The 21,786-nt window shown below is 46.0% G+C and overlaps 3 long non-coding RNA genes across 3 annotated transcripts; all 3 read right to left on the reverse strand.

Moving 5' to 3' along the window:
• Positions 1–206: 206 nt before the first annotated feature.
• LOC148594540 (uncharacterized) lies at positions 207–932 on the reverse strand. The gene is made up of 2 exons (XR_015913432.1): positions 900–932; positions 207–320 (listed from the first exon to the last, which is right to left on the reverse strand). It is a non-coding gene; the product is annotated as an uncharacterized LOC148594540 (long non-coding RNA).
• Positions 933–1,576: 644 nt separating this feature from the next.
• LOC148594541 (uncharacterized) lies at positions 1,577–5,646 on the reverse strand. The gene is made up of 3 exons (XR_015913433.1): positions 5,618–5,646; positions 2,375–2,491; positions 1,577–1,663 (listed from the first exon to the last, which is right to left on the reverse strand). It is a non-coding gene; the product is annotated as an uncharacterized LOC148594541 (long non-coding RNA).
• A 4-nt stretch (positions 5,647–5,650) lies between these two features.
• On the reverse strand, positions 5,651–8,394 carry LOC148594542 (uncharacterized). Its single transcript, XR_015913434.1, has 3 exons — positions 8,289–8,394; positions 7,668–7,732; positions 5,651–5,691 (listed from the first exon to the last, which is right to left on the reverse strand). It is a non-coding gene; the product is annotated as an uncharacterized LOC148594542 (long non-coding RNA).
• Between the last annotated feature and the right edge of the window lie 13,392 nt (positions 8,395–21,786).

Here is a 21,786-nt window from a genome sequence, read left to right on the forward strand (position 1 = left end):
ATGTAGACCTGGTTTAATCTTCTCAGCTCAAGCCATTATTATGTTAAGATCGCCCTCTGCTGTTAGGTCAAGGTCTATCTTTAAACTCCAAAGAGACTTAAAAGGCCTTTTTCCTTTTTGCCTGCAAGAAAGATGAGAATTTTTGAAGCTGGATTACATCAAAAAGAACATAATTTCCTACAGTCTATTTTCTATTACTTATTCACTTACGTGTCATCCTCTATGTATTTTATTAAAGTTAAGGCTTTTCTGTGAAGGACTAGCAGAAATTGTGCAAGAAAAGTACTCCTCAGAGATAAGCCTGGTTTCAGGTGAAAGATCTGTTAAAAATTACACCAGAAAATTAGCTGTATACAGAAATCAAACTATGGAATATAAAGAAATAGTGTGCAAATGTGACAAACAGGTTCCTAATACGCAAAACAAACAAACTAACATTGGATTCATACATACACATTCTTACTGCTCTAACTGTTCAAAGATAGTATGTTAAGCTGTTTCACATTTCAATTGATATTTGAGTTGTATTTTCCTTTTTAAAATTATCTGAAGTGAATCTCAGGTATCTTTTCTAATGCTGAAATTCCAGACATTGTTGCATAGTAATAGAAAAATGTGCGCTGTTTTTCATAGATAATAAAACTAAGACTAGTAAGTCACCATTATCCCAATTTTCAAATTAAGTTGAAATATTTTCAAAGATATCTGTGCTAGTAACCAGACATTTTAAATGACCATTGTTAGAAGTTTCTCTCTAGCAGTACAGAAAGGAATAGCAGTAGGAATGTAAAACGGAGCTACCTGACAAGAAAAAAAACTATTTGCATTGAATTATTTATTGCTAGAGCCCAAAGTACTGATGTTAAGCTCTCCTTCTTTTTGAAAATGAAACCATTTACCTGATCCAGGAAGGCTTTTACTAACGTATTTCGTTTGCAACGAAAGCAAAAAAAAACATGTAAGGCAATGCCATGAAGAGACACTACACATTTCTGTACATGAACGGCATTACCATTTATGGTCTGGCAGAAATTAAGTGAACTCCATTGTAGTGAACGATAATCCTGCTATTTTTAAGGGTAACAAAAAACCTCTATGCCTTATTTTTTTGCCATGCAAAATGAACCAAAAACAGAAAAGCCATCAGGCCTTGTCAAATACACTTTGTCCTAATATATTCCTTTTAAAATGAGGCAACAAAATGAACAAAACACTGTTTGAAGCGTCACTGAAAATGAATTTCAGTAACATTTAATGCAGCAAGACTACTGACAGAACCAGGAAAATCCAAAAGATGAAGACCAAGTACCACAGTTGAAGTAGTTTCGTGCAACAGCAAGCCCCAATCCTGTACTTTATTGAAAAGCTTTATACTGATATTCTCTCAACCCATAACAAATAACTTTGAGAGCCGTGACAGCACATACAAATCAGGTGTGAAACTCTCATCTGTGTGGATAATAGGATCCTGAGACATCTCTTCATCTGAATTAGCTCTCCAAAATGCTGACAACTCAGATCTCATGTATCGTCGTTGGTTATAGATGTGTTCATGACAAGGCGGCATCTGCTTCACTGTATTGACATCTACATCTATATGTGTAGTGGGATATGGAGCATACATTACTTGACGGAAGGGCAACACAAAGCTTCCTGTTGCATCCTGTTATCGTGAAAAAAAATAGTCACTCTTTTGAAAAAACAAAGCTATAGTGAAATCAAACAACATTAAAACATCATTCCTACAGTTTAAATGACATTTGTTTAGACATATTTCACTTGACAAAACTGGTGACAGTAAGCCCAGTAAAACGTCCTAGAGTAGTGGATGATTCCCTTTAGGTCATGATGAGAAAACAGGTCTTGAGTTAATTTGTTTATTTCATTTCATTATTACATGACCCGCTTCTTGATTCCATTAAGAATTCAGTATTATACTTATCTGACATATTTAGGCTAATGTGACAGACTTACCAAAGCAAGGAGCACTACTTTTCTATATATCTGCACTCATTGTTACAGTCCTTTTAAAATGCTTGGAAACTATAGGATTGGGTTTTGCTATAATACAAAACCAGTGCATGTTAGAATCTAAGCTACCTCAAGCAGGAAAAAGAAAATTATTATTGCACCCCAGATATATATTTCTTTTTCAGGAAAAAGAAATATGTAACTCGTAGAAAAGACAGTTTGTAATTTTAACATACAGATAGTGAAAGGGATACCTTTAGCACTAGGAAACAATGAATGAAAGACAATAAATTTCTCTAGGCAAGAATGTAAAAATGTCACATATTAGATACGCATACACATATACACAAGCTGGGTAATGATCTTAAGCTATTGCATAATAAAATTTGCCTAATGGACTTACTTTGAGTAATCCTTGAACAAAAAGTCCTGACTCATACTTGAAAGATGATTCATTTCTACAGAGTCTGGAACATTTCCGTTCTGATGGCGTAAGAAACAGACACAATGTTCTCACAATCTGCATTTTAAAAATTGTTTTAAAACTGTGTTAAAAATAGTTTTGTAAAGACAAGAAAAATTAAAGACTAAGTTGATCCTGAAAAACAATTTTTGACTAGAACATACTACATATTTCAAATGCTAATTTTTTTAGAAGACCCAGAAATAAAATGGGAGAGTAGTAACACACTTGAATTATAAAGACATAAGCCATATTATCCCAATTTCCTATTAAATGAGTAAAACTCTACACCTTTTGCCAAAACTCTCTTAGCCAACTACATAGGGCAAATCACTTTTGCTGTGTCTTCCTATTACTTAAAAATGAGTTACTATGATTACTTTTCTGGCTCATTTAGGCTTGTTAATTGCTGCATACTGAAACACTAGCTATTCTCTCCAATAGACAAAGTTATTTTTTTAAACAATAAACATCCATGCTTATTATGTTTCCTCAATGTTATTTCCTTAAGATCTCTATCAAAAGTAAAAAATGTTTTTCATTAACCTTTTGCATACACCTATCCTGCAACAACTAAAAGTAATCTTCAAATATTAGCACATATTCCATGGTACTAATCTTAACTACAGTCTTAAACTGTAATTTCTTATCTATCTGTGTTTGGGAAGGCCCTATCCTTGCTCAGTATCTTTAACACCACCAATGCCATGCTACTTTCTGACAGAATCTATTTGATGCTTTGCAACAGGTATTTTAGTTATAAAGCAAGCTAGAGAAAGCATTTTCTTTAGAATAGATGCACCATGACAAAATGAGCACAAGAACACAGTAACAACAAGGACTTGTATAGAATTTATATCTATATCAATGTATATCTATCTATTGATTTATATCAAATACCAATATTGCCCTGGATATATATTGAAACTCACATTGTTCCAGACTTTTTTTTTTCTCTCAAACATCTAGCTTATCAATATACATTTTTTAAAACTGTCCTAACTATTTAAGCCTTTAATATCTAATATCCCTGGAACAATACTTACTAATTATATTTAGCAAATTTCATCTAAGAATTGATCATTTTCTTTTCTCCAGTTATCTGTATCTCATGAACAGAACGTCAAGTGTTAGTATGCGTTTGATTGGGAGTAGTTTATCATCACTCTCAATACACACAAAACAGCTTCTTTCTTTCACATTTTTTAAAAATATCACAAAGTACTTATTTTAAAACAGGTTTACTCAAGAAGACCTTTTTTTTTTTCTAAACTTTTAAAAAAGGAATATATTGCAGAGTAGCTAATATACAGTTACTTACCAAATCTATAACATATTCAATAGGCCGAGTATTCTTTTTATTTTATGTTGAAGCAATACACACAGATACATTCACATATTTATCAAAAAAACACAAAAGTGAGAATTTCTGTAAATGGAAAGTCTTATGCTTACAAAATAAACTAGAACTGAACGATCAGTACACCATAATTAAAAAAACATGATCGGAGAGAAAACTCCAATATAGAAAAATATTTTCTGTCAGGAAATGAATTTATTTGACCATACTGCTTCTCCACATGTATACTCCAGCAGCCATGTCACGGTCTAAGAACATGAAAATATTGTTACTACTCTGCAGAGAAAATACTCTGAGTAGTACCAGTGTCCTCATTAAACGTAATAGTATCTAATACCTGAAGGCTCTAGGATCCTATGTTTTTATAAAGCCCTTCTTTCCATTCCCACCTGCAGGGATATTCTGAATCAAACAGGCTTTAACATTAGAAGATTAAAGAGTGAAAGCAGAGAGGCAATTTAGTTAGTGACTTCCATTTACTTTTTAAAAAATAAAATCCATGATTTGTCTGTGCATATTTTGATTCAAGATTAACTTTGGTGAATTTATTAGAAAAGATGGAAAAATAGTCTAATTAAGTCCTCCTGGGTGGAGGGAAACCCTCCTGGGTGAAAGGCTGATATACTGCCATATGCCATAAATAGATAAGATTTTAGAAATATTTCAGTGGACTACAAACACAGATATATATCTTCCAGAAATTATTTTCAATTTATTTGAAACTAGCTTTATATGTAATCAGAAAGCTGTGTATAAAATTTGAGCTGGAAAACACTGAATAAAAAAAAAATCTTCCTTTAATTTTTCTTTTAAACACTTAGTAAATTTTAAAAAAGCATCAAAACTTCCCATATTTGTACAAAAAACATTACAAGAAAAAACAGAAAAGATAACAAATACTTAACCTGAACCAATATGAAATCAACAGATTTAGAAGAAAGTTAAAAAGTATTAATAAAATGGAGAAAAGGGTGACTATAAAAAAGGTAGTAATTTTATTGTTCCAAAATGACAGCCTCCAACGGTGAGTTCTGGATCATAGTGGTATATGTACATTTTACTATTCTCTACCAAGAAGTGCAGCTAATGCTGCCTGTTGTTTCTAGCCCTGGAAAGTTGCTAACATTAGGTCAGTTTTACACATGCTACAGCAATTATGTTGAAATATGGTGTTTTTCTTGCAGTTTTAGGGGTCTACATTTGTGTTTTGCATCTCTTTGGCTCTTCTGAAAAGTTGAGTCAACTTAATTTAAGGGTCTAAGTCTGCAGTTATTTACAAATTAATTTCAAATAGATTGCAGACACAGGTATGCAAATATCTTGAAACTGATGGTACAGATGAAGATCCTAATAAGCTGCACATTCTGAGGAGTGTGTTTATAACTACAGTTGTGTATCTGTTTCATGAAACACAAGCAGTTCATGATGCAGAAGTATGTATTCCCCAGCACAGTAAAATTATGCAGATATCCATTTCTTAAAGTACATGGACAACACCTGTTGACCTGAGCTATGCAAGTCACACCAGAATGGTTGAATTCATATTTATAGCTAACAAACCTGATCTTAAAATCTCCAATTCATCCACTATTCCCTTATGAACAATATGAATAAAATTAAATATATTGCCTTGCTTAAAGTTGCCAGAAAACAACTTATAAGCCACTTTTCAAGCAGAATTGATAACTGTTAGAGTAACTAACTGAAGACAATTCCATAATGATATTCTCTCTCTCTTCAACCTCAGGTACATCTATAGGCAAATGACACATTAACACTCTTAACAATGGCCATTCCAGTTGGTTTGTTCAGAAGTGCATTACCTTATTCACTTTTTCTGCACTGCTTCCTAGAAACTACAGAACAACCACAGGTCTGCAAATGTGAACTAATTGCACTGCAAATAAAAACAGAACAGGTTAATACCTTTATAAATACTTTTAAAATATAATCATCACCATGATTCCACAGAATTAAGTCCCCAGTATAACTTTCAGATTTTAGCAACACTTACAGTTTTAGTCCAATTGATAGAAAAACCGGCAGACAAAATCTCCAAATATCACTTGGGTGCTAACCCAAACAGTCTCTGTATCGTAACTGTAGTATACCATCTACACCACTTCACCACCACTACAAAATAATTCACCTAAAATAGCAGAAGACATTAATAATAAAGGATTTGAAAGAATTTTGAAAGATGATTTATTTGATGGTTCTCATTTTCGAAAACTTTGTGTCAGATACCAGTTTTGGGACACTTGGTAGATGGACTGCCCTACTCTTGTTAACTACATGGACAAGAACACTTCACAGGTATGAGATCCTTGATATACAGTGACACACTGGGAATTAGAGAGTGTTGTCTTGTGATTTGCCAGCAGCACTGCTCTGATTTAGTCACTCCTCAGCTTGGCAGCTGCTACAAGTTTATCTGCACTAATCCTCACAACTCTTAGCCTGTTCTTAACAGACTTCTGTTGATGTTTTGTCGTCACCTTTGTCGTCACTTTTCTTACCTACCACACGGTATCAAAAGTCTGGTTACCTTTGTAATTAGAAAGCTTTTTTCCGACATCTGTGAATAAGTATTAGAATTGAGCAACTGTTTGGATACTGTTTAAGCAGTTCTAATAAACACTTCTAAGATTGTTAGGATTATAACAGCTATGCTGAGACTCTCCTACAGGTGAAAGTCCTACAGGTGGACTTTATAGTGGGCCTACTACTCTTTACCTTACCAAATATTTTTAAAATAGATTCAAGGTGTGCAGATGAAGTTCTTACTTTGTGCGATCCAATTTTTAGTCAGCAAAATATGGAAATCCATTCCAACACTGTATTAGATTGAGAGCAGACCCAGAGGACTTGATAAGGTCTACTACCCTCTGAAAAACAGCATCAAGTAGAGCAGCACAGGAAGCTTAACTGAATCTTTATCCTTCAAGACACAGAGTTTATCAGATCATTCATGTCACTTCTGGTCAATAATCTTGCCACTGATTGTACAACTGCTGCATAAAACTGTACGACCTTGATACTATTAGCAGTAATTTTTTAAAAAGTTATAAAAGCAGGAAAAGGGGGTACACAGAAAATCACATAACGCAGAAGTATGCTCCTGATCACTGTAGAGATACACAGCTATAACATATGCAGTGACTCTGACTTAGGAGGACTACTGTGCAACACTGCACATCTCACTGCTCTTTATTTGGATGTTGTCAGCAGCATGTCAGAGTAATAGATATGTTTCAAGCAGGGTCCTTGATGTTAGGACCCTTTAGGCAAATGGCCAAGTTATTCTGCTTCTTGAAAATTTTATCTGTGAAAGAGAAGTAGCATCAAGGCAGCCATTACTGATAGAAGAGTAACTTATCATCATAGAATCAGTGACTCTAGTTGTTTACAATAATCCATCTAACAACATTCGTCATATTATTTTATAAAGAGTGATAGCCTTAAAGGATTAAAAACACAAAGAGAACCCAATTTTTCTATAAAAGTAAATACTATGTGTCAATAATTTGTAAATTTAACACATGAATTTGTGCAGTACTGAAAGAATATGTCACACTGTATAAACAGATTATAGATTATTTGAAGTTAAGCAGTACAGAAATTAATGAAATTGTAAGGGTGATATTCTAAAATAACATGATCTAAAAATCGATGAAATACTATTCCCACAGAATACTGTTTCTCTGAAGTGCAATTATTTCTGGTTTTACATTAAAAATACAATAAAAGTCAAATACATGTCTTTTTCCATTCTTACAAATAAATCTAATCACACACTCACATGCATACATATTTATAAATATACACACACACAAGTCTATGTCATTTTGCTATCAAAACTGTATTTCATACTTGAGGAGAAAGCCTTCATGACAACTATCCCCAATGTCATCGTCATTTAGCACAGTATCACTTACCTAAAACGCAAATAAACATAAACAAAGGTTACACAAGGATATGTGCCAATTTTAAATAACTACTTTTTGTTTTGAACACAGGTGCTTGCTCTTCAGGAACTCTCTCTTTAGGATCTGCTTAAACTAAAGTTTTAACATTGCCAGAAAACCAAAAGCGTAAAAAGGCCTCAGTCTTTGGCCAAAGAATACTGAACAAGTCACTGATGATTAAACTTGTTTCTCCAACTTGACAGTCAGATTGCACCCAAGAGGTTTTTCTAATGCCTTCTCCAGATTCCCTTAAATTAGTTCAAGTCAAATCACTTCTATTTCTTTCATGAGAATGATAAACCACACTGAAACGGTTATCAACATTAAACCCAATTACATCTTCACTTGTTTTGTTTTGTGTGAACAGCCTCTCTCCCGTTCTTTTAAAAATGGTATCACTGGTAGCTAATTTTACTAAGTGCTGAGCAAAACTTCACTAAGTGGAACGTTATTTTTTGTTGTTGTTGAGAGCTTCAAATGAGAACATCACTTTATTACTCAGAATGCAATAAATATAAGGACTTACATCTATTTCTTCTGAAACACTGTGTGATTTCATAGACGAAAGGAGTTCCATTACAGGAATAACTTCTCCTGTCAGCATCGGAATGATACTGTGGCCCTGTGGAATAAATAACATGTTTGAAGTTAAAGCATGCAGTACAGGAAGTTGCCAGGGAGAAACTCAGGCAAAACATCTTAAGTTTCTATTATTTGCAAGTGCGGTGTATGAGTTAATACACAAAACTTCAACAGCAATTGTAAATTGGAAACACGCAATTCACTTTTTAACCAGACATGTAAAATGCGTTCCCGGGGTCCTAGGCTGATTCACCAGATCAGTTTGATCAACCTACTCAGAAAACATTTATAATGATACACCCAAACCACCAACCCTGGGTGGTTTCACACTTCCTTTGGCATGCCCTTTGCAGCCTCACTCCAAACGGGGCTCTCCGCTTCATCCATCCCCTGACTCCATACTAGCACCAACGGGCTGCTAAAGCGTTTTGCAGAAAACACCAAGGAACCTGTTTCTCACTCCAAGCACAAAGCGTGCGCAGCACGAGTCTTGGCACAGCAAAACACTTCCTTTGGCATGCCCTTTGCAGCCTCACTCCAAACGGGGCTCTCCGCTTCATCCATCCCCTGACTCCATACTAGCACCAACGGGCTGCTAAAGCGTTTCGCAGAAAACACCAAGGAACCTGTTTCTCACTCCAAGCACAAAGCGTGCGCAGCACGAGTCTTGGCACAGCAAAACACTTCCTTTGGCATGCCCTTTGCAGCTTCACTCCAAACGGCGCTCTCCGCTTCATCCATCCCCTGACTCCATACTAGCACCAACGGGCTGCTAAAGCGTTTCGCAGAAAACACCAAGGAACCTGTTTCTCACTCCAAGCACAAAGCGTGCGCAGCACGAGTCTTGGCACAGCAAAACACTTCCCTTGGCATGCCCTTTGCAGCCTCACTCCAAACGGGGCTCTCCGCTTCATCCATCCCCTGACTCCATACTAGCACCAACGGGCTGCTAAAGCGTTTCGCAGAAAACACCAAGGAACCTGTTTCTCACTCCAACCACAAAGCGTGCGCAGCACGAGTCTTGGCACAGCAGAACACTTCCTTTGGCATGCCCTTTGCAGCCTCACTCCAAACGGGGCTCTCCGCTTCATCCATCCCCTGACTCCATACTAGCACCAACGGGCTGCTAAAGCGTTTCGCAGAAAACACCAAGGAACCTGTTTCTCACTCCAAGCACAAAGCGTGCGCAGCACGAGTCTTGGCACAGCAAAACACTTCCTTTGGCATGCCCTTTGCAGCTTCACTCCAAACGGCGCTCTCCGCTTCATCCATCCCCTGACTCCATACTAGCACCAACGGGCTGCTAAAGCGTTTCGCAGAAAACACCAAGGAACCTGTTTCTCACTCCAAGCACAAAGCGTGCGCAGCACGAGTCTTGGCACAGCAGAACACTTCCTTTGGCATGCCCTTTGCAGCTTCACTCCAAACGGCGCTCTCCGCTTCATCCATCCCCTGACTCCATACTAGCACCAACGGGCTGCTAAAGCGTTTCGCAGAAAACACCAAGGAACCTGTTTCTCACTCCAAGCACAAAGTGTGCGCAGCACGAGTCTTGGCACAGCAAAACACTTCCTTTGGCATGCCCTTTGCAGCCTCAATCCAAACGGGGCTCTCCGCTTCATCCATCCCCTGACTCCATACTAGCACCAACGGGCTGCTAAAGCGTTTCGCAGAAAACACCAAGGAACCTGTTTCTCACTCCAAGCACAAAGCGTGCGCAGCACGAGTCTTGGCACAGCAAAACACTTCCTTTGGCATGCCCTTTGCAGCCTCACTCCAAACGGGGCTCTCCGCTTCACCCATCCCCTGACTCCATACTAGCACCAACGGGCTGCTAAAGCGTTTTGCAGAAAACACCTAGGAACCTGTTTCTCACTCCAACCACAAAGTGTGCGCAGCACGAGTCTTGGCACAGCAAAACACTTCTCTTCGCATGCCCTTTGCAGCCTCACTCCAAACGGGGCTCTCCGCTTCATCCATCCCCTGACTCCATACTAGCACCAACGGGCTGCTAAAGCGTTTCGCAGAAAACACCAAGGAACCTGTTTCTCACTCCAAGCACAAAGCGTGCGCAGCACGAGTCTTGGCACAGCAAAACACTTCCTTTGGCATGCCCTTTGCAGCCTCACTCCAAACGGGGCTCTCCGCTTCATCCATCCCCTGACTCCATACTAGCACCAACGGGCTGCTAAAGCGTTTCGCAGAAAACACCAAGGAACCTGTTTCTCACTCCAAGCACAAAGCGTGCGCAGCACGAGTCTTGGCACAGCAGAACACTTCCCTTGGCATGCCCTTTGCAGCCTCACTCCAAACGGGGCTCTCCGCTTCATCCATCCCCTGACTCCATACTAGCACCAACGGGCTGCTAAAGCGTTTCGCAGAAAACACCAAGGAACCTGTTTCTCACTCCAAGCACAAAGCGTGCGCAGCACGAGTCTTGGCACAGCAAAACACTTCCCTTGGCATGCCCTTTGCAGCCTCACTCCAAACGGGGCTCTCCGCTTCATCCATCCCCTGACTCCATACTAGCACCAACGGGCTGCTAAAGCGTTTCGCAGAAAACACCAAGGAACCTGTTTCTCACTCCAACCACAAAGCGTGCGCAGCACGAGTCTTGGCACAGCAGAACACTTCCTTTGGCATGCCCTTTGCAGCCTCACTCCAAACGGGGCTCTCCGCTTCATCCATCCCCTGACTCCATACTAGCACCAACGGGCTGCTAAAGCGTTTCGCAGAAAACACCAAGGAACCTGTTTCTCACTCCAAGCACAAAGCGTGCGCAGCACGAGTCTTGGCACAGCAAAACACTTCCTTTGGCATGCCCTTTGCAGCTTCACTCCAAACGGCGCTCTCCGCTTCATCCATCCCCTGACTCCATACTAGCACCAACGGGCTGCTAAAGCGTTTCGCAGAAAACACCAAGGAACCTGTTTCTCACTCCAAGCACAAAGCGTGCGCAGCACGAGTCTTGGCACAGCAGAACACTTCCTTTGGCATGCCCTTTGCAGCTTCACTCCAAACGGCGCTCTCCGCTTCATCCATCCCCTGACTCCATACTAGCACCAACGGGCTGCTAAAGCGTTTCGCAGAAAACACCAAGGAACCTGTTTCTCACTCCAAGCACAAAGTGTGCGCAGCACGAGTCTTGGCACAGCAAAACACTTCCTTTGGCATGCCCTTTGCAGCCTCAATCCAAACGGGGCTCTCCGCTTCATCCATCCCCTGACTCCATACTAGCACCAACGGCCTGCTAAAGCGTTTCGCAGAAAACACCAAGGAACCTGTTTCTCACTCCAAGCACAAAGCGTGCGCAGCACGAGTCTTGGCACAGCAAAACACTTCCTTTGGCATGCCCTTTGCAGCCTCACTCCAAACGGGGCTCTCCGCTTCACCCATCCCCTGACTCCATACTAGCACCAACGGGCTGCTAAAGTGTTTTGCAGAAAACACCAAGGAACCTGTTTCTCACTCCAACCACAAAGTGTGCGCAGCACGAGTCTTGGCACAGCAAAACACTTCCTTTGGCATGCCCTTTGCAGCCTCACTCCAAACGGGGCTCTCCGCTTCATCCATCCCCTGACTCCATACTAGCACCAACGGGCTGCTAAAGCGTTTCGCAGAAAACACCAAGGAACCTGTTTCTCACTCCAACCACAAAGCGTGCGCAGCACGAGTCTTGGCACAGCAGAACACTTCCTTTGGCATGCCCTTTGCAGCCTCACTCCAAACGGGGCTCTCCGCTTCATCCATCCCCTGACTCCATACTAGCACCAACGGGCTGCTAAAGCGTTTCGCAGAAAACACCAAGGAACCTGTTTCTCACTCCAAGCACAAAGCGTGCGCAGCACGAGTCTTGGCACAGCAAAACACTTCCTTTGGCATGCCCTTTGCAGCTTCACTCCAAACGGCGCTCTCCGCTTCATCCATCCCCTGACTCCATACTAGCACCAACGGGCTGCTAAAGCGTTTCGCAGAAAACACCAAGGAACCTGTTTCTCACTCCAAGCACAAAGCATGCGCAGCACGAGTCTTGGCACAGCAGAACACTTCCTTTGGCATGCCCTTTGCAGCTTCACTCCAAACGGCGCTCTCCGCTTCATCCATCCCCTGACTCCATACTAGCACCAACGGGCTGCTAAAGCGTTTCGCAGAAAACACCAAGGAACCTGTTTCTCACTCCAAGCACAAAGTGTGCGCAGCACGAGTCTTGGCACAGCAAAACACTTCCTTTGGCATGCCCTTTGCAGCCTCAATCCAAACGGGGCTCTCCGCTTCATCCATCCCCTGACTCCATACTAGCACCAACGGCCTGCTAAAGCGTTTCGCAGAAAACACCAAGGAACCTGTTTCTCACTCCAAGCACAAAGCGTGCGCAGCACGAGTCTTGGCACAGCAAAACACTTCCTTTGGCATGCCCTTTGCAGCCTCACTCCAAACGGGGCTCTCCGCTTCACCCATCCCCTGACTCCATACTAGCACCAACGGGCTGCTAAAGCGTTTTGCAGAAAACACCAAGGAACCTGTTTCTCACTCCAACCACAAAGTGTGCGCAGCACGAGTCTTGGCACAGCAAAACACTTCTCTTCGCATGCCCTTTGCAGCCTCACTCCAAACGGGGCTCTCCGCTTCATCGATCCCCTGACTCCATACTAGCACCAACGGGCTGCTAAAGCGTTTCGCAGAAAACACCAAGGAACCTGTTTCTCACTCCAAGCACAAAGCGTGCGCAGCAGGAGTCTTGGCACAGCAAAACACTTCCTTTGGCATGCCCTTTGCAGCCTCACTCCAAACGGGGCTCTCCGCTTCATCCATCCCCTGACTCCATACTAGCACCAACGGGCTGCTAAAGCGTTTCGCAGAAAACACCAAGGAACCTGTTTCTCACTCCAAGCACAAAGCGTGCGCAGCACGAGTCTTGGCACAGCAGAACACTTCCCTTGGCATGCCCTTTGCAGCCTCACTCCAAACGGGGCTCTCCGCTTCATCCATCCCCTGACTCCATACTAGCACCAACGGGCTGCTAAAGCGTTTCGCAGAAAACACCAAGGAACCTGTTTCTCACTCCAAGCACAAAGCGTGCGCAGCACGAGTCTTGGCACAGCAAAACACTTCCTTTGGCATGCCCTTTGCAGCTTCACTCCAAACGGCGCTCTCCGCTTCATCCATCCCCTGACTCCATACTAGCACCAACGGGCTGCTAAAGCGTTTCGCAGAAAACACCAAGGAACCTGTTTCTCACTCCAAGCACAAAGCGTGCGCAGCACGAGTCTTGGCACAGCAAAACACTTCCTTTGGCATGCCCTTTGCAGCTTCACTCCAAACGGCGCTCTCCGCTTCATCCATCCCCTGACTCCATACTAGCACCAACGGGCTGCTAAAGCGTTTCGCAGAAAACACCAAGGAACCTGTTTCTCACTCCAAGCACAAAGCGTGCGCAGCACGAGTCTTGGCACAGCAAAACACTTCCTTTGGCATGCCCTTTGCAGCCTCACTCCAAACGGGGCTCTCCGCTTCATCCATCCTCTGACTCCATACTAGCACCAACGGGCTGCTAAAGCATTTCGCAGAAAACACCAAGGAACCTGTTTCTCACTCCAAGCACAAAGCGTGCGCAGCACGAGTCTTGGCACAGCAGAACACTTCCCTTGGCATGCCCTTTGCAGCCTCACTCCAAACGGGGCTCTCCGCTTCATCCATCCCCTGACTCCATACTAGCACCAACGGGCTGCCAAAGCGTTTCGCAGAAAACACCAAGGAACCTGTTTCTCACTCCAAGCACAAAGCGTGCGCAGCACGAGTCTTGGCACAGCAAAACACTTCCTTTGGCATGCCCTTTGCAGCCTCACTCCAAACGGCGCTCTCCGCTTCATCCATCCCCTGACTCCATACTAGCACCAACGGGCTGCTAAAGCGTTTTGCAGAAAACACCAAGGAACCTGTTTCTCACTCCAAGCACAAAGCGTGCGCAGCACGAGTCTTGGCACAGCAAAACACTTCCTTTGGCATGCCCTTTGCAGCTTCACTCCAAACGGCGCTCTCCGCTTCATCCATCCCCTGACTCCATACTAGCACCAACGGGCTGCTAAAGCGTTTCGCAGAAAACACCAAGGAACCTGTTTCTCACTCCAAGCACAAAGCGTGCGCAGCACGAGTCTTGGCACAGCAAAACACTTCCTTTGGCATGCCCTTTGCAGCCTCACTCCAAACGGGGCTCTCCGCTTCATCCATCCCCTGACTCCATACTAGCACCAACGGGCTGCTAAAGCGTTTCGCAGAAAACACCAAGGAACCTGTTTCTCACTCCAAGCACAAAGCGTGCGCAGCACGAGTCTTGGCACAGCAAAACACTTCCTTTGGCATGCCCTTTGCAGCCTCACTCCAAACGGGGCTCTCCGCTTCACCCATCCCCTGACTCCATACTAGCACCAACGGGCTGCTAAAGCGTTTCGCAGAAAACACCAAGGAACCTGTTTCTCACTCCAAGCACAAAGTGTGCGCAGCACGAGTCTTGGCACAGCAAAACACTTCTCTTCGCATGCCCTTTGCAGCCTCACTCCAAACGGGGCTCTCCGCTTCATCCATCCCCTGACTCCATACTAGCACCAACGGGCTGCTAAAGCGTTTCGCAGAAAACACCAAGGAACCTGTTTCTCACTCCAACCACAAAGCGTGCGCAGCACGAGTCTTGGCACAGCAAAAGACTTCCTTTGGCATGCCCTTTGCAGCTTCACTCCAAACGGCGCTCTCCGCTTCATCCATCCCCTGACTCCATACTAGCACCAACGGCCTGCTAAAGCGTTTCGCAGAAAACACCAAGGAACCTGTTTCTCACTCCAAGCACAAAGCGTGCGCAGCACGAGTCTTGGCACAGCAGAACACTTCCCTTGGCATGCCCTTTGCAGCTTCACTCCAAACGGGGCTCTCCGCTTCATCCATCCCCTGACTCCATACTAGCACCAACGGGCTGCCAAAGCGTTTCGCAGAAAACACCAAGGAACCTGTTTCTCACTCCAAGCACAAAGCGTGCGCAGCACGAGTCTTGGCACAGCAAAACACTTCCTTTGGCATGCCCTTTGCAGCCTCACTCCAAACGGGGCTCTCCGCTTCATCCATCCCCTGACTCCATACTAGCACCAACGGGCTGCTAAAGCGTTTCGCAGAAAACACCAAGGAACCTGTTTCTCACTCCAAGCACAAAGCGTGCGCAGCACGAGTCTTGGCACAGCAAAACACTTCCTTTGGCATGCCCTTTGCAGCCTCACTCCAAACGGGGCTCTCCGCTTCATCCATCCCCTGACTCCATACTAGCACCAACGGGCTGCTAAAGCGTTTCGCAGAAAACACCAAGGAACCTGTTTCTCACTCCAAGCACAAAGCGTGCGCAGCACGAGTCTTGGCACAGCAAAACACTTCCTTTGGCATGCCCTTTGCAGCCTCACTCCAAACGGGGCTCTCCGCTTCATCCATCCCCTGACTCCATACTAGCACCAACGGGCTGCTAAAGCGTTTCGCAGAAAACACCAAGGAACCTGTTTCTCACTCCAAGCACAAAGCGTGCGCAGCACGAGTCTTGGCACAGCAAAACACTTCCTTTGGCATGCCCTTTGCAGCCTCACTCCAAACGGGGCTCTCCGCTTCACCCATCCCCTGACTCCATACTAGCACCAACGGGCTGCTAAAGCGTTTCGCAGAAAACACCAAGGAACCTGTTTCTCACTCCAAGCACAAAGTGTGCGCAGCACGAGTCTTGGCACAGCAAAACACTTCTCTTCGCATGCCCTTTGCAGCCTCACTCCAAACGGGGCTCTCCGCTTCATCCATCCCCTGACTCCATACTAGCACCAACGGGCTGCTAAAGCGTTTCGCAGAAAACACCAAGGAACCTGTTTCTCACTCCAAGCACAAAGCGTGCGCAGCACGAGTCTTGGCACAGCAGAACACTTCCCTTGGCAGGCCCTTTGCAGCCTCACTCCAAACGGGGCTCTCCGCTTCATCCATCCCCTGACTCCATACTAGCACCAACGGGCTGCTAAAGCGTTTCGCAGAAAACACCAAGGAACCTGTTTCTCACTCCAACCACAAAGCGTGCGCAGCACGAGTCTTGGCACAGCAGAACACTTCCTTTGGCATGCCCTTTGCAGCCTCACTCCAAACGGCGCTCTCCGCTTCATCCATCCCCTGACTCCATACTAGCACCAACGGGCTGCTAAAGCGTTTCGCAGAAAACACCAAGGAACCTGTTTCTCACTCCAACCACAAAGCGTGCGCAGCACGAGTCTTGGCACAGCAGAACACTTCCCTTGGCATGCCCTTTGCAGCCTCACTCCAAACGGGGCTCTCCGCTTCATCCATCCCCTGACTCCATACTAGCACCAACGGGCTGCTAAAGCGTTTCGCAGAAAACACCAAGGAACCTTTTTCTCACTCCAAGCACAAAGCGTGCGCAGCACGAGTCTTGGCACAGCAAAACACTTCCTTTGGCATGCCCTTTGCAGCTTCACTCCAAACGGCGCTCTCCGCTTCATCCATCCCCTGACTCCATACTAGCACCAACGGGCTGCTAAAGCGTTTCGCAGAAAACACCAAGGAACCTGTTTCTCACTCCAACCACAAAGCGTGCGCAGCACGAGTCTTGGCACAGCAGAACACTTCCTTTGGCATGCCCTTTGCAGCCTCACTCCAAACGGCGCTCTCCGCTTCATCCATCCCCTGACTCCATACTAGCACCAACGGGCTGCTAAAGCGTTTCGCAGAAAACACCAAGGAACCTGTTTCTCACTCCAAGCACAAAGCGTGCGCAGCACGAGTCTTGGCACAGCAAAACACTTCCTTTGGCATGCCCTTTGCAGCTTCACTCCAAACGGCGCTCTCCGCTTCATCCATCCCCTGACTCCATACTAGCACCAACGGGCTGCTAAAGCGTTTCGCAGAAAACACCAAGGAACCTGTTTCTCACTCCAAGCACAAAGCGTGCGCAGCACGAGTCTTGGCACAGCAAAACACTTCCTTTGGCATGCCCTTTGCAGCCTCACTCCAAACGGGGCTCTCCGCTTCATCCATCCCCTGACTCCATACTAGCACCAACGGGCTGCTAAAGCGTTTCACAGAAAACACCAAGGAACCTGTTTCTCACTCCAACCACAAAGCGTGCGCAGCACGAGTCTTGGCACAGCAAAACACTTCCTTTGGCATGCCCTTTGCAGCCTCACTCCAAACGGGGCTCTCCGCTTCACCCATCCCCTGACTCCATACTAGCACCAACGGGCTGCTAAAGCGTTTTGCAGAAAACACCAAGGAACCTGTTTCTCACTCCAACCACAAAGTGTGCGCAGCACGAGTCTTGGCACAGCAAAACACTTCTCTTCGCATGACCTTTGCAGCCTCACTCCAAACGGGGCTCTCCGCTTCATCCATCCCCTGACTCCATACTAGCACCAACGGGCTGCTAAAGCGTTTCGCAGAAAACACCAAGGAACCTGTTTCTCACTCCAAGCACAAAGCGTGCGCAGCACGAGTCTTGGCACAGCAAAACACTTCCTTTGGCATGCCCTTTGCAGCCTCACTCCAAACGGGGCTCTCCGCTTCATCCATCCCCTGACTCCATACTAGCACCAACGGGCTGCTAAAGCGTTTCGCAGAAAACACCAAGGAACCTGTTTCTCACTCCAAGCACAAAGCGTGCGCAGCACGAGTCTTGGCACAGCAGAACACTTCCCTTGGCATGCCCTTTGCAGCCTCACTCCAAACGGGGCTCTCCGCTTCATCCATCCCCTGACTCCATACTAGCACCAACGGGCTGCTAAAGCGTTTCGCAGAAAACACCAAGGAACCTGTTTCTCACTCCAAGCACAAAGCGTGCGCAGCACGAGTCTTGGCACAGCAAAACACTTCTCTTCGCATGCCCTTTGCAGCCTCACTCCAAACGGGGCTCTCCGCTTCATCCATCCCCTGACTCCATACTAGCACCAACGGGCTGCTAAAGCGTTTCGCAGAAAACACCAAGGAACCTGTTTCTCACTCCAAGCACAAAGCGTGCGCAGCACGAGTCTTGGCACAGCAAAACATTTCCTTTGGCATGCCCTTTGCAGCCTCACTCCAAACGGGGCTCTCCGCTTCATCCATCCCCTGACTCCATACTAGCACCAACGGGCTGCTAAAGCGTTTCGCAGAAAACACCAAGGAACCTGTTTCTCACTCCAAGCACAAAGCGTGCGCAGCACGAGTCTTGGCACAGCAAAACACTTCCTTTGGCATGCCCTTTGCAGCTTCACTCCAAACGGCGCTCTCCGCTTCATCCATCCCCTGACTCCATACTAGCACCAACGGGCTGCTAAAGCGTTTCGCAGAAAACACCAAGGAACCTGTTTCTCACTCCAAGCACAAAGCGTGCGCAGCACGAGTCTTGGCACAGCAAAACACTTCCTTTGGCATGCCCTTTGCAGCCTCACTCCAAACGGGGCTCTCCGCTTCATCCATCCCCTGACTCCATACTAGCACCAACGGGCTGCTAAAGCGTTTCGCAGAAAACACCAAGGAACCTGTTTCTCACTCCAAGCACAAAGCGTGCGCAGCACGAGTCTTGGCACAGCAGAACACTTCCCTTGGCAGGCCCTTTGCAGCCTCACTCCAAACGGGGCTCTCCGCTTCATCCATCCCCTGACTCCATACTAGCACCAACGGGCTGCTAAAGCGTTTCGCAGAAAACACCAAGGAACCTGTTTCTCACTCCAACCACAAAGCGTGCGCAGCACGAGTCTTGGCACAGCAGAACACTTCCTTTGGCATGCCCTTTGCAGCCTCACTCCAAACGGCGCTCTCCGCTTCATCCATCCCCTGACTCCATACTAGCACCAACGGGCTGCTAAAGCGTTTCGCAGAAAACACCAAGGAACCTGTTTCTCACTCCAAGCACAAAGCGTGCGCAGCACGAGTCTTGGCACAGCAAAACACTTCCTTTGGCATGCCCTTTGCAGCTTCACTCCAAACGGCGCTCTCCGCTTCATCCATCCCCTGACTCCATACTAGCACCAACGGGCTGCTAAAGCGTTTCGCAGAAAACACCAAGGAACCTGTTTCTCACTCCAAGCACAAAGCGTGCGCAGCACGAGTCTTGGCACAGCAAAACACTTCCTTTGGCATGCCCTTTGCAGCCTCACTCCAAACGGGGCTCTCCGCTTCATCCATCCCCTGACTCCATACTAGCACCAACGGGCTGCTAAAGCGTTTCACAGAAAACACCAAGGAACCTGTTTCTCACTCCAACCACAAAGCGTGCGCAGCACGAGTCTTGGCACAGCAAAACACTTCCTTTGGCATGCCCTTTGCAGCCTCACTCCAAACGGGGCTCTCCGCTTCACCCATCCCCTGACTCCATACTAGCACCAACGGGCTGCTAAAGCGTTTCGCAGAAAACACCAAGGAACCTGTTTCTCACTCCAACCACAAAGTGTGCGCAGCACGAGTCTTGGCACAGCAAAACACTTCTCTTCGCATGACCTTTGCAGCCTCACTCCAAACGGGGCTCTCTGCTTCATCCATCCCCTGACTCCATACTAGCACCAACGGCCTGCTAAAGCGTTTCGCAGAAAACACCAAGGAACCTGTTTCTCACTCCAAGCACAAAGCGTGCGCAGCACGAGTCTTGGCACAGCAAAACACTTCCTTTGGCATGCCCTTTGCAGCTTCACTCCAAACGGCGCTCTCCGCTTCATCCATCCCCTGACTCCATACTAGCACCAACGGCCTGCTAAAGCGTTTCGCAGAAAACACCAAGGAACCTGTTTCTCACTCCAAGCACAAAGCGTGCGCAGCACGAGTCTTGGCACAGCAAAACACTTCCTTTGGCATGCCCTTTGCAGCCTCACTCCAAACGGGGCTCTCCGCTTCATCCATCCCCTGACTCCATACTAGCACCAACGGGCTGCTAAAGCGTTTCGCAGAAAACACCAAGGAACCTGTTTCTCACTCCAACCACAAAGTGTGCGCAGCACGAGTCTTGGCACAGCAAAACACTTCCTTTGGCATGCCCTTTGCAGCCTCACTCCAAACGGGGCTCTCCGCTTCATCCATCCCCTGACTCCATACTAGCACCAACGGGCTACTAAAGCGTTTCGCAGAAAACACCAAGGAACCTGTTTCTCACTCCAAGCACAAAGTGTGCGCAGCACGAGTCTTGGCACAGCAAAACACTTCCTTTGGCATGCCCTTTGCAGCCTCACTCCAAACGGGGCTCTCCGCTTCATCCATCCCCTGACTCCATACTAGCACCAACGGGCTGCTAAAGCGTTTCGCAGAAAACACCAAGGAACCTGTTTCTCACTCCAAGCACAAAGCGTGCGCAGCACGAGTCTTGGCACAGCAGAACACTTCCCTTGGCAGGCCCTTTGCAGCCTCACTCCAAACGGGGCTCTCCGCTTCATCCATCCCCTGACTCCATACTAGCACCAACGGGCTGCTAAAGCGTTTCGCAGAAAACACCAAGGAACCTGTTTCTCACTCCAAGCACAAAGCGTGCGCAGCACGAGTCTTGGCACAGCAGAACACTTCCTTTGGCATGCCCTTTGCAGCCTCACTCCAAACGGCGCTCTCCGCTTCATCCATCCCCTGACTCCATACTAGCACCAACGGGCTGCTAAAGCGTTTCGCAGAAAACACCAAGGAACCTGTTTCTCACTCCAAGCACAAAGCGTGCGCAGCACGAGTCTTGGCACAGCAGAACACTTCCCTTGGCATGCCCTTTGCAGCCTCACTCCAAACGGGGCTCTCCGCTTCATCCATCCCCTGACTCCATACTAGCACCAACGGGCTGCTAAAGCGTTTCGCAGAAAACACCAAGGAACCTTTTTCTCACTCCAAGCACAAAGCGTGCGCAGCACGAGTCTTGGCACAGCAAAACACTTCCTTTGGCATGCCCTTTGCAGCTTCACTCCAAACGGCGCTCTCCGCTTCATCCATCCCCTGACTCCATACTAGCACCAACGGGCTGCTAAAGCGTTTCGCAGAAAACACCAAGGAACCTGTTTCTCACTCCAAGCACAAAGCGTGCGCAGCACGAGTCTTGGCACAGCAAAACACTTCCTTTGGCATGCCCTTTGCAGCCTCACTCCAAACGGGGCTCTCCGCTTCATCCATCCCCTGACTCCATACTAGCACCAACGGGCTACTAAAGCGTTTCGCAGAAAACACCAAGGAACCTGTTTCTCACTCCAACCACAAAGCGTGCGCAGCACGAGTCTTGGCACAGCAAAACACTTCCTTTGGCATGCCCTTTGCAGCCTCACTCCAAACGGGGCTCTCCGCTTCATCCATCCCCTGACTCCATACTAGCACCAACGGGCTGCTAAAGCGTTTCGCAGAAAACACCAAGGAAGCTGTTTCTCACTCCAAGCACAAAGCGTGCGCAGCACGAGTCTTGGCACAGCAGAACACTTCCCTTGGCAGGC

The sequence above is a fragment of the Tinamus guttatus genome, unplaced genomic scaffold (genome assembly GCF_059628265.1).
Source record: "Tinamus guttatus ecotype Peru unplaced genomic scaffold, ASM5962826v1 Tinamus_guttatus_pri_ptg000239l, whole genome shotgun sequence".
Taxonomy (NCBI): Eukaryota; Metazoa; Chordata; class Aves; order Tinamiformes; family Tinamidae; genus Tinamus; species Tinamus guttatus.